The sequence below is a fragment of the Pteropus alecto genome, unplaced genomic scaffold (assembly GCF_000325575.1).
Source record: "Pteropus alecto unplaced genomic scaffold, ASM32557v1 scaffold141, whole genome shotgun sequence".
Classification (NCBI taxonomy): domain Eukaryota; kingdom Metazoa; phylum Chordata; class Mammalia; order Chiroptera; family Pteropodidae; genus Pteropus; species Pteropus alecto.
Window position 1 is genome coordinate 515,973 of NW_006430459.1, and position 13,828 is coordinate 529,800.

The 13,828-nt window shown below is 44.1% G+C and overlaps 1 pseudogene; it reads left to right on the forward strand.

The window, feature by feature from the left end:
- Positions 1 to 10,635: 10,635 nt before the first annotated feature.
- On the forward strand, positions 10,636 to 10,757 carry LOC112479733 (annotated as a pseudogene).
- Positions 10,758 to 13,828: the final 3,071 nt, after the last annotated feature.

Consider the following 13,828-nt stretch of genomic DNA (forward strand, 5'->3'; position numbering starts at 1 on the left):
AGTATTTCTAATAATCTTCCTGCATACAAATCTCTCAGAAATCTGACCAAACACAGGCAGTTTTTAAATAGAGTTAAACACACACCAACTGTATGTCTCAGAAATTCTACCTCTGGTTGTTTTCTCTTAAATAAATATTTCTTTCTCATAGCAGAATCATAACAGCCCCAAATAGAAACAACCTAGATGTCTTTTAACAGGTAAATAGTTAAACAAATTTTGATACATCCTTACAATGGAATTTAGCAATAAAAACATGAATAAAATACTGATATATGCAACACAATGAGTGAATCTCAAAATCATTATGTTGAAGGAAAGAATTCTGACACAGAAGTGTTTATACTACATGGTTCCAATTACATAAAGTTTGAGAAAACACAAAATTAATCTATAGTGATAGAAATCAGAATTTTGGTTGCCTCGGATGAGGGAAGGTTGAATGGGAAATTGAATGGAGAAACTTTCAGAGGTCACGGGGAAGTTCTATGACTTGATTTTCTTGGTGGACACGTGAGCGTATGCACTTGCCAAAACTCAAATAACTGTGAACTTAAAATCTATGCAACTTATTTTTTTTTATTAAACCTGAATAAAAAGTTTAAAATTCAGGTGAAACTAAACAATATTGTTAATAAATGTATTGGAAGTTAGTAAAACTGGAAGAAAAAAAGGAAACGATTATCACAAAGCTCCCTTTTAGTGTGGAGGAAGTTGGTCGCAATTCACATGGGGGACTTCTGCATTGCTAGTAATATTCCATATCTAGATTTGTATGGTGGTTATATAGGTATTAGCTACATAATCACTGCTAAACTGTATGTATATGCAGTTTTCTTTATGTATATTTGATACATAAAAATATATTTAAAAGAAATATATTTAACAAAGAATTGGTATCCAGAACATAAAAAACCTCTATAAACTAACAAGAAAAAGACAACCGACCATAAAAATGGGCAAAATAAACAGGAGTTTCACATTAAAAGAAGCATAAATGGTCCGTGGGCACTTTTAAACAGCTTCATTAAGATATAATTCACATACCATATAATTCATCCATTTAAACTGTACAATTCAATGTATTCAGTCATGCACATATTTACTTGTTAGCTATCCATCACACCTCTTTCTCTCACTCTCCACCCCTCCCCCCACACACACCAGAATGTAAGATCCTTGAAGGCAGGGACCTTGACTTATTCACCTGTCGTGTCCTAATATCCAGAATGGTGCCTCAGAATAGTCGGCCCTCAATAAATATTTCTGAACTGACTGGGGTGCAGGTAATGGAGTTGGAGAGACGTGAATTGATTTGAGGACTTTCTAAGACCTGGAGATAGATGGAGTATGGAGGCTGAAGGAGAGGGATGTGTCATGGATGACTCCCATGAATGGTTTGAACCATCCAGTGGTCGGTGACGTCAGTAACAGAGATATAGAACATGGCGGGCGGAGCAGGATTGAAGGCTCAAAGTGACTGGAGGAGAATGGTGTGTTGTAGCGAAATGAGCATGGAGGTGGAAGGCAGCAAAACTAGGTTAGAGTCCTGCTTTTTCCCATGTGACTCTGATCAGGCCACTGCCCATTTCTGGGTCGTTTTTGGTTTTGTGACATGATGGATTTGTGCTCTACAACTTCTTGGTTTTGACATAGAGAGTCTGGTAAATGTTTCAGGACGTAAAGAATCCGATCCCTACCAGAGAGGAGGAGGGAGGAGGGGAGGGAAGGTAGATGGGGTAAAGGGGGTCACATATGTGGTGACAGAGAGTAATGTAAATATGGGAGGTGAACACACAGTGTAAATATATATGTGCCTTACTGTTAAAGTGTACAGCTGAAACTTATTGGATTTCGTTAACCGATGAATGTCACCAGAAAAATTAATTAATTAATTAAAAATGAAATGAAATAGAAATAATCTGATCCTTTAATTGGCCTCCATCTGGTAGAACCTGTCAGTAACATCAGAGCTTCACCCAAGCATATCTGGGAGTTCCAGAGTGTGGTGCACAGGGGCTCGCAAGCGAGTCTCTCACGTATACTCAGCCTAGAACACTAGGTATACTCTTCCTTTGCCATTCCTGCCCCAAGGAAGCCAGGTGAGGGCAGCTCCTCGCTCCTGCCACAACCTTCAATTACCCGCCCAACAGTGATGATAGGTTCACCGAAGGTGCCTCTATATTTACATATTAATAAATTCTCATTTATATAAATTATCATTCTAATACGTTATATTTATAAATTTATAGAAATCATAATATGCTATTATTGAGCAAATGAAATATATTTATAATAGAATCTATTTTACATTCATATATATAAAATGATATGAACACTGATGATGATGACGATGGAGATCATGATGAAGAAAATGCTTAATCTGAGGAAAACAGAAGCGAGACAAAATAACTGAACAACAATGACATAGAAGATAGGAAGAGGCAGCCAGAATTAAAATGTGATAAGATCTCTGTGCAATTTGAGAGGAGTGTAGAGATGATGATTAACTTTACATTTTGTTTAGTCAACGGCGCATGTTGAATATTCAAGGGTAAACCACTCAAAAAAAAAATGGGAATGTGTAACTTCCAAACCAATAGAGGGGAAAAGAAGAAAGTAAAAAAAAAAAAAAAACTTGACTGGTCTGATAGATAGCTGGAAAGGAGAAAAAAAAGAAGCATAGAAACAACGCACAAAATAAAATCGTAGAAATCAATCCAAATATACCAATACTTACAATAAATAGTAACAGAAAGAAGGCAAAGAGCGGTGGGTCCTCCATGGACAGAGCCCGGCCACTCTCGCTAGCAAGAGGCAGTAGGAGAGCATCCCTCTCCCCAGCTCCGGGCTGAGCCTGCTGGGGCCCATGGTCTCCCAGGGTCCTGTCGCTTGGCCAAGCCTACCTGTGAGAAGGAGGGTGGATTGGGTCACATGTACCCATTGGTAGGGCTGCCAGAGCCTCTTCTAAGAATTGAGGGGACAGAAAGGACACAGGTTTGGCCCTAGACGTCTTCCTTTCTTTGAACCCTGGCTCGTTCCCACTTGTTACTGTTCTTTATTTTCTGTTTTCCTTAACGCTGTGCCTGTCACACAGCAGATGTTCAAATACATTTATTTTAGTTAAAGGAATGAATGTAACCTCATCTCCACTGTCTCTGTTGCTAAATACAGTAGATAGTTTGCGATCCTTTCTTCACTGGACAACTGCAGAATATGACAATGATGATGGCAGATGGTGTCCCTAGAAATGCATCAGCTGCACAGTGATTTGAGCCTGCAGAGCGGAAAGTAGGAACAGGGTTTCTGATAGTGGCGTCTGAGCGGACGTGTGAAGCAAAGGTCCTGGGGAGAGGTGGCCTCTCCCTGAGGGTGAGACCAGTTTAGCAGAGAGAAGTGGCAACATTTGTATCTGCCCCTGCCCGCCAGCACCCTGCCCAGGGGCGGTCCGGCCTCAGAGGGCATCCGAAGGAGCCCCTGCCGACTGCTTTCCCCACCGGCCCTCGCGGCTGCCCCTGCGTCCCTGAGCCCACTGGCGGCCCCCCGCTCTCGCTAACTTGACTAGTTTGCAACTGATGCCTGGACCCAGAACCCCAGCTTACAAATCCAGAAGCCCAAGCCGACACGGGAGGGAACAGCAGGTCCCAGCCTCTGGCCACTGTGCCTCAGCAGGTGCCAGGAAAGGCCACTTGTGGGGAGGCCTATGCGAGAGCCCCACACCTGCAGCTTGCGTATTTTGGCTGTTTACAGATTCATCAGATAGATCTTAGCAAAAAGATCACTTAGATCACATTTCTCCCCTGCTTTCATCTTCCAGCGGCTCCCTACTTTGCTCAGAGTAAGGTCTGAACTCCCGTCCATGGCCCACAGGGTCCTGCGCAACAAGTACGTTGGCCCCCTACCCGGCCTTGCCTCCTGCAACTCTCCACTTGGCTGAAATCTGAGGCCCAAGGCTTCCCCACCCCTCAAGTAAGGCTCTTACCTGCCGTGCTGGCGTCCCCTATGCATATTGCCTTTGTGCCCGTGAGCTTCTGTGGCCTAGGAGGCCACCCCATGCAGGGGCTCAGGCGCACCAGGCCCTCACCTCTCTGATGACTCAGTCATGGGATGGTGGGGTAAAACACCTCCTCTGGCTTCGCTTCCCCAGGTGCTTGGCTAAGAAGCCAACTAAGGCTACATGGGTCTCAGCCCAGCCTGCGGGACATGAGAAGCTGGAAAGTGAGAAGATTAGAAGGCCTGAGAGCCCAGAGCTGTTGGCAGATCCCTCAGGGCCCTCCGAAGAGTCCCTTGAAGCAGGATTCCTTGTCATTGGCGGCCTTCTCTGATATCCCATGAGGCAGTTGTGTCAGCAAAACTGAAACTCTGTCCCCATTAAACACTAACTCCCCATCCTCCTGTTCTTCGGCTGTAAAAGCCATTTGCATATTTTGCACATGAACCCCTTTTCAGATACACGATTCGCAAATGTTTTTCCCCTCTCCATAGGTTGCTTTTTCATTCTGTCATCTGTTTGTTTGTTTTGACGCACAGGAGTTTTAAATTTTCACGTAGTCCAATTTGTCGTTTTGTTGCCTGTGCTCTTAGCGTCGTATCCAAGAAATCATCGCCGGATCCAAAGTCATGACTGGAAACAAGGCCTTCCTTTCGCTGAGCCCCTCACTTGCTCGAGGAACCTGGGTAAATTACCCAGCTCTTATTCTTTCGTCATTTTTTCATTTATTCATTTTCCATTCACTCACTCATTCATTCATTCATTCAGTATGCAACGTCCAAACTCAGAGCTCACAACCTCCATAGAATTTAGAAGGTCTGTGGAGTCAATGGGGGAAAAAACATTGTTTATATTCACTAACCTGTACCTGAAATTAGCATCGTGGATAATGAATGCAGGCGACCGACTACAGGAAGATTAACGGCACCTGTGACTTTTTCACCAAGAGAAATCTCCGATGTTTTCATGTTACTGTCACTACTTACAAATTACAATAATTAGTAGACCCGCTACTGTATCTTATTATTTAATGCATCAATGAAGATACACGTATACTTTATAATATCACGATTGTGATTTTTAAAAGATTTTGAAAACCACGTTTTAATTGAAAGAAAAAAAAAGCTTTCCTTTGTAATCCTACCTATTTTGTTTCGTGCATTAAAAAAACATTATTCCGAGAAGGGGCCCCACAGGCTTTCCTAGACAATCAAGGAAAAGGTTAAGGAACCCTGCCCTATGTTGGTTGCTGGGGACACGGCCTCGGTGCCGTCCCAGCTGCTGGGACTGGAAGGGCGTATAGATGGGTAGAGACAACATAGTGTGGTGATTTCTGTGCCAAAGGCACCAGCAGTCTATGCAACTCCAAGCTAGCCGGCCACTGAGGAGCGGTCCTGCCCCGGTAACCCATTTGCCCCGTTTTGTGCATGGAATGAGATTCAGAGGAGGCAGCCCCGCTCCCTTGACAGCAGGACCTCGGCTCCCCTTTTTGCTAATACCAGATATATTCAGCTGTAGGAGTGGAGATGCTCACTGGGCTCTGGTAACTATGGAAATCCCAGGGTTTCCCTAGCAACAGCTCTAGTTCAGCTTTGTTGCTAGGGAACGCTGGGATTTCCTAGGTTGTCGCATAAGCAGGACTGCGATAGCCCTTGGGCAGAGGCATGAGCACAGTTGTGGGTCTGAGCCTCAGGGAATGGATGCTCCCCTTGGAACTCTGATCCTTTCAGGACGCCCTGGTCCACAGACAAGTGAAAGGAGGGTGCACACTGGGCGAGAAGTCTTGAAAAGGGGATGAGGAGGAAGTGCAGTGGAGTAAGGAAACTAATTAGAAAAGTCCAGATGAACCCAACAAACGCCAGGAAGCGGAAGACACTGGTTTACGGGAAGTTCTTCAGTCTTCAAGTCCAGCACTTGGCCGTTCATACAGGATTATCATGTAGCACACACCTGCTTGGTTTTAAGAGAAGGTCCAAGGTTAGAACTAAGGCCAGCCTCATGGCCGTGCAACCTAGGTGGTCCCACAGGGCCTCATGCTTAAAAGGGCTCTGTTGTCACCATCTCGAAATTCCATTTTCGAACAGCAAGCCTTGAATTTTTATTGTGCACTGGGCCCAGCAAATAATGTAGCCAGTCCTAGTTATAACCCCCATTTCTCAAAGGAGAAAAGTGACCATAGCGAACAGATATAACTAGCCCAATTTCACATGTTGGAGAGCACAGCTTAGGGGCCACTGGACTTGCCCTTAGCTGCCCTCAGACGCCAGCAGCTGGAGGGCCTCGACCCAAACAGGCTTTCAGCATCGGAAGGCACTATTGGGGTCCGTATGTAAGAAGATAGGGATGGTCAGAGTCATGTTCCCTTTATTTGTTCTAGGGGTTGAACAGAGAACTGGAGAAGGCAAGGCTTCGGGGAACTCCCAATCTCGTAGAGGAGACTGCCAGCATTCATGAGATGCAATTGGAATAAGGGCTGAGGCAGCCGTGAGTCTATAGCAGGTGTTCGCAACGTTCGTTCTGCTCACGTCTTAGAAAGCTTCAGGAGGATGTCTGCTTCCTGCTGCCCTGGATCCTTTAGAATGTGAACGTTTCTCCTCCCTTTGCCCCTAGGCACTATGGTATGGCAACAAGAAAAGCCCCTTGCACATATTTAGTGAGACTTCTTGTGCGCTAGAACCTGGGATGATATCTATTCTGGGCTGAATTGTGTCCCAATCCCAAATCATACGTTGAAGTCCAAACACCAGCCCCTCAGAATGTGACTCTATTTGGAGACAGGGTCTTTGAAGGGGCAATTAAAGTTAAACGAGGCCTTTAGGGTGAGGCCTAATCCAATATGGCTGGTGTCCTTGTAAGAAGAAAAGATTAGGACGCACATACAGAAAGACGACCACGTGAGGACACAAGGAGAAGACAGCCATTTGCGAGCCAAGGAGAGAGGCCTCGGGAGAAGCCAACCCTGCTGACACCTTGATCTCACATTTCCCAGCTTCTAGAACTGGTCTTTTGTTACGGCAGCTGCAGCAGACTTATATAATATCCTTTGCGATTCCCAGTGCTATGGGATATTATGACTATCTCACAGAGGTGGGACTTGAGACTCTACAGGGCTAAGCATCTTGCTTAGGGTCACACAAGCTACTGTAGTGACCTCACCTTTAGAAACAATAGGTTAAGGATAAGACATGGTACGTACTAACCGCCATGTCTCACTTCTAGTTAGTTATCTGCTAAAAATTTATTAACTAAAGGGATTTACTGGCCGGATCACTGCCTATAGGTACAAAATATTCTAACAATGACGCATTCTGCTTCTGTACCCCTGCTTGCTTACCCACCTCTTAGTTATCAGTTAATGAATGGAGGAGATATAGTCTTTTGTGTAAAGATTAAGGATGTGGGGGATGGAATCGAGGGCTTAAAACCTTTGTGCCCCTGCGTCTCGGGGCTGCTCCTTTGCAAGGACAGCCGCCGGCTAATAAACTGTCTCTTGGATTAGAGCACTCGAGTTGGGCCTGGTTATTTCGGTCACAACACTACCATACAGCCATACCAGTATGCCAACCCAGCTGGGTTTGACCCCTAAGCCTGTGTTTACAGCTCAGCCAGCCTGGGTGGGTGACACAGCAGCTCATTCGACTCAGAACAACTAGAAACCTTTCCTTGTACCTCTGCTGTCCTGTGGGCTTAGGGACTTCTGACACAGTTCGCCCGCCCCCGGGCCCGAGACCAGCACATTTCTGTCCAGGATTCCAGATTCTCAAAGGTGATGGGCACCTGTCCCCCAGGCTGAGATCACTGTCCTGGATGGAGCTTTTCACAGAAGGACTCAGGCCATATTGATATTTATTGTTCTAAAGATCAAAGAAAAGAATGGATATGAAAGGACTTTGAAAAGTGTCACAAAGCAAAATGGCAGCTGCATAAGGTTTCTAAGTCCTCAGCACTAGCGGAGACATCTTCCTTTAGGGTTAAAGTGGCCTCACTGGAAGACTCCAGATTCCACAGCCTTCGTGCGGGGACGAGCATTCAGCTCCCTCTCTCTCTGACTCTCTCCTTTCATCCCTGAGGCGAGAAAGCATCTCCCTAAGCAAAGGGCCACCTACCCAGAGAAAACCATGGCATTCCCCTAGAAAACAAATGCGACCGAGGGGAGTTAAGGGGAGTTTGCTTCTTTTTACATCAAAAAAACAAATTAACAGGGCTTTTTCCAGGTATAATGCACATGCAATAAATGGCACAGATCGTAAGTGTAAAGCTTGATGAGAAATTGAACATGTTTACACTTCCGTGTAATCATCCGGGTCAAAATGGTAGCTGTGGTTTTAAATAGAATCCCCCCTCCCCGACCCCAGCCTCTGAGTCAGAAGGTTCCCACGCACCGTGTGCCAATTCTCGCCATGCCAGGTATTGAGCCTGAGGGTGCGGAGTTAAGGCACAGGGTCGGTGGAGTAGATGATCTTGCTAACCTAGCATGACCAGAGAGAGCTATGTTGGACAGGACAAGGGGTAGGGATGCTCAGAAAGGAGTACGGATCGTGACGGTATGAGTCTCAAAAGACTCCCCAAGAGCACGTGACAGATAAGCTGGGTCTAGTAGTATAAGAATGAGTCTGCTTGGGGGAGAGGGGAAGAAAGGGGACACTGTGGACATAAAGATGTTTAGAGCCTTAGGAGCATCAAACAGCTTAGGAGAAAAGGTTCACAGTAAATACAGCGTAGGATGGCTCGCAGGGTATCATTTGGGGTCAGGAGCAAGAAATGATTATAGAGAGATGAAACTGATTTCCTCGTCTGACTTAGAAGCTATTTCTGAGGTCAGAACACTCAGTGCCTGTCTGATAGTCATGTCAGGCTTTATTGCTTGTGGTCAAAGGCTGCTGCACAATACACGGGACAAAGCACAGGGACAGCAAGATTCTCAGAGCAAATGTGAGTCTCTGCCTGAAGAGCGACATCGCAGAGCAAGTTACATAGACGGAATTAGCTGTCTAATAGATCTCAGCACAAATGGATCCAGATATCTATGATCAACCCAGCACTGATGTTTAAAGCGGTCAGTATCACAGATGTTTTGTTATAAAACCTACATGTGTGTTTCACTTCGTTATCTCAACATGTCATTTTCTCCCTCTTTAAACAGTCGTTTTATTTTGTCACTAGAATGTGTCTTTTAAGCTGTCTTAAATCCTTTCTGGAAAAAAAGAAAAACATGCACGTAGAGGACTGCATACATACATGCATCAGAAACAATCCATCATTTCATACCATCCCTGACATAAACCAAGTCCATTTCTTCTCTTACAATAGTCGTTTATTTGTTCCTGGCTCTCAACCATGCAGTTTTTATTTTCTATTCTTCCTTCCCTTGAACCATTCGAACATTCTCAAGTCTCCCCCATTAAAAAAAAAAATCCTCCTCATGACCACTAACTGCTATCCTTCTTTGCTTACTTTTTTTACAGTCAAATTTCTTAAAAATGTTCCGTATAGATCACTCTACTTCCTCGCCTACATTCGCCCCTAACCCAGCACAGTCTGATTCCTATAGAAATTGTTCTTACTAAGATCTATCTCTTGACACACTCTCCCCTCGCTTCTGTGACACATTCCATTCCCTTGGGTTTCCCGCAGTTGCTTTTCTTATTTTTCACTCGCTTTGCTTTGCCCCTCCTCCTCTTCTCATTTCTTAAACATCGAAGCTCCTGGGACTTCGGTCCTGGGTAACCTTCTCTTAGCACGCCCACTACCCTAGGAGTACTCCCCACATGTTCACCAAACACCATTTTCTTTTCCCCCTTTCCTCGCACCTAGACCACATTTCCCAGAATCCCTCACGGTGCAGTGTAGTCACGTGACTGAGTTTTGACCAAAGGGATGTGACAGAAATAGACAATGACACTTGCAGGTCTTGACCTCTCAAACCTCACACGTGGTCTTCCAAGATCTCTCTCTTCGCTCATCTGCCAGCCAGGGGCAAAGAAGCCAGTGGAGACCTCAGAGTGTCTAGGGGCCCCTGGAGTGACTGAGCAGAAGGAAACTTGGTCTTTAATAGCCTGTGTGGAGCAGAGCCCAACTCCAACCCACCCCTACTGACTCTGAACTGTAACGTGAATGAAAAATAGTCCTTTATTGAGTCAGCTCACTGAGATACAGAGCTTGTTTGATACCCACTTAGTCTGCCCCCAACTAGCACACTCTCTATGCTAATGACAACCAAATATATGAATTCCAGGCCTGTCCATATCGTGCATGAAGTAATTGACAATGGTGACCCAAACGATAGGCTAGAGAATGTTTCTCTTAAGTAGATTGTTAGCAAGTCACAGACATTCATTAATTCATTCAAGAGTGCCTACTGTGCACCAGACAGTGGCTAGGCTCTAAGGTTGCAATGATGAGCAGAGACAGATCCAGTTCTCGCTCTCAGATCCTTTAGCATGAACAGGATGCAGCAGATCCTCGCATCTCCTTATTATATTCCAGCTGTCAGAGACTTCCTCAGCACTGGGTGCTTTCTACAACAGACCATCCGTGAAACTGAAGCCGCCTCCCCATCGTCCCTGGAAGCCACTCATTTCCCCTTTGTGAAAGGGTACAACTGGATCAAACAGCACAGCACCCTTCCTCTTAAGAAATTTTCAGTCCACGGCCATGCCACCCTGAACAAACTTGATCCCGTCTGATCTTGGAAGCTAAGCAGCAGGGTCGGGCCTGGTTAGTACTTGGATGGGAGATCACCTAGGGAGACCAGGTGTTATAGGCATAAAAAAATTAAAAAGTAAGAGATTACAAGATGACAAGGTTCTTGCAATCTGTGAGGTCAACCAAGGGTTGCCTCACCTAAAAAATAAAAAAAAAGAAATTTTCAGGGTTTTTTTTTATCATGGTAAAATCTATACAAAGCATAATATTTATCATTTTAACCATTCGTAAGTGTACAATTCAGCGACATTAAATATATTCACAATGTTGTATAACCATCACCGCTATCTAGAATCAAAACTTTTTCATCATCCGCAGCAAAAGTTCTGTATCCGTTAGATAACAGCTCCCCTCCCCCCCTCCCCCAGCCCCTGATAACCTCTATTTTGTTTTCTGTCTCTGTGTATTCGCCTATACTCGGTATGTCGCATAAGTGGAATCATACAATATTTGGCCTTCTGTGTCTCGCTTGTTTCTCTAAGCATGTTTTTGGGGTTCATTCATACTAGAATATATCAAAATTTAATTCGTTTTTATAGCCGAATAATATTCCATTGTGTATATACACCACATTTTGTTCATTCATCCTTTGACACTTGACTTTCCACCTTTTGGCTGTTATGAATAATGTTGCTATGAACGTGGGTATACAAATATCTTTTCAGGTCCCTACTTTTAATTCTTTGGTAAAACACCTAAGAGTAGAATCATTGGGTCATATGCTAGTTCAACAGTGAATCTTCTGAGAAACCACAAAACCGTTTTCCAAAGTGGCTGCACCATTTTACGTTCCCACCGGCAATGTATCAGGGTTCCAAAGTCTCCACATCCTTTTAAACACTGTTCCGTTCTGGTTTTTATTATTATCATTATTATTATTATTATTATTGCCATCTTACTATGTGTGGAGCTTTATTTGATAATTTTATTAAACTATATACTCGTGCATGCATACGACCTTCTTTTAAGAAATTCAAAACCAGGACAAAATAAAAAGAGGAAATCCATTTCTCTGGAGCTCCCTCCAAGAGCCTTCCTCTCTCGAGAGAAAATGACTGTTAAAAGTTTGGCACGCACCCTTCCAGATCTTGATCTCTGCATTTAAATTTTTACATAGGTATGAATGTAAGATTATACATAACATATACGCATAAATCATGTCAGTAATGTCAGTTTCCATCTTTCTTTCCTCTATTCCACTGTTCTTTCTGTTAGAAAAGTTCCATCTCTGATACCTTGCCCTATAGCTTATCCCACTGGTTACAACGCCATCTTTGGTTTCCGGGAAGAATAAGCTGCGTTGGGTAATTTCGTCACGAGCCTTAGAGTTCCGTTGTCCGCCTCATGCAGGATGCATTTCCTAGGATGTCCCAAACTCGTTCTGGGATGACCTTCTCCTATCACTTATAGCAATAGCTATGCTCCTTTTTCTCTCCGAATTTACCTTCTTTTGTCTGTAAAAAAAAAAAAAAAGGAAACGAATTAGAAAGATCAAAAAATAAATAAATAAATTTTTAAAAAAGGAAGTGAAAACTCTTGAACTTGAAAAAAATAAAAAGAAACACTTTGCTTGGTATCGCATGTAAAAAAAAAAAAAAAAAAGAATTAGAAAGATTCTCTAGCTTTTGAAGAACACAACTAACTGCCAAGCAGTTGCAAACGGGGAAACAGTCAGTGTTTGATGGGAGATCGCCCTCTGCTGGCTGTTATTAGTCGGGACTCCCCAGAGAAACAGAACCCATAGGAGATGAGAGGAACAGGAGATTGATTTGTTATAAGGACTTGGCTCGCAGGATGATGGAGGCCGACAACTTTCAAGATCTGCAGGGTGAGTCAGCAAACTGGAGACCCACGAGAGTGGATGGTGTAAGTCACTGAGAAAGAGCCCACGTTTCCGTTTGAGTCCGAAGGCAGGAAAAAGTCAGGTCCCAGTCTGAAGGAGGCTAATTTGCTTGACTCCGTTTATAGATTCAAATGTGAATCCCATCCAAAAACAGCGTCTCACAGAAACACCCAGAATAATGTTTGGCACCCCAAGGCCCAGTCAAGTCAACACATCGAATTAACCATCTCGGTGTCCCGTGAGCCCGTTCGGGGACATAAACACATAGCAGGAAGCTGTGATGCATTTGAGTAATTGCATCACATGGGTGTTTTAGACAATCAAAATTTTAAGTAAGAAATTAATAATAGAAATCATGTAAGCCAAACCACAGAGGAAGATAATAGGATAAACCACCTAGTTTTTACTTAAAGTATTTAAACTAATTGAAACAAGGAGTACAGTATCTTAACCTCCCCGACGCTCAGCTGTTTTATCTCTAAAGTGTGGTGATCACAACCCCTGACCCTCATCGATAATGCAAGGATCAGTTCCTTTCTAAACCATTAAGAGTTTGGGACATCTTTGGTCTAGGAGCTATAGGCCACTGTCCCTGGAATGAACTACTAAACCTGGCCAGCAAGAGAGAAGAACTGACTGTGGCCGAGGAAATGACCTGAACTTGGGAAAAAATAATAATGACCTTTTGAAGTTCATAGTAATAGACAAGCTCGGGTAGACATCGGCCATGTGCTTAGACTAGAGGATCTGAGAAGGAAGACTCTGGGGGGGGGGAAGGGGGAAGACAGAAAGCAAAATAGCACACAAAACAATCTGTGGTCCACCTCTAGAGACTATGCAGGGGAAGGTGGCTGCTGAAAAATGGGGATTCTGAAAAGGGGAAATCCTCCTCTATCACTTCAATTTCCAGATCCAAAGCTTCCCTAGAAGTTTCCCAATCTCGAATAAACCAAACATGATTTTTTTTAAAAAACAAATTAGCTATGTGGTTATGCACAGAGATCTCTAATTGTGCTCCTATGTGAAAAGATATATGCTTCCGCCCTTGCACCCACAGGCGATTCTCCACCTTGTCAACACAGCTGCCAGCGTGAGAATTCCAGTGCAAGGCATGTTCCTGTCCTGCCCAGATCTCAGTGATGATGCCCTGTCGCCCCCAAACCATAACTCTCACTTCTGCGGTTTACCTTACCCCTGACCTCACCCCTGCCTCCTTCTGCAACCTGCCACTTTTCACTTCGTTTACTTTGCCCCAGCCACATGGGCCTTCTCATTGTTCCTAACTCGTA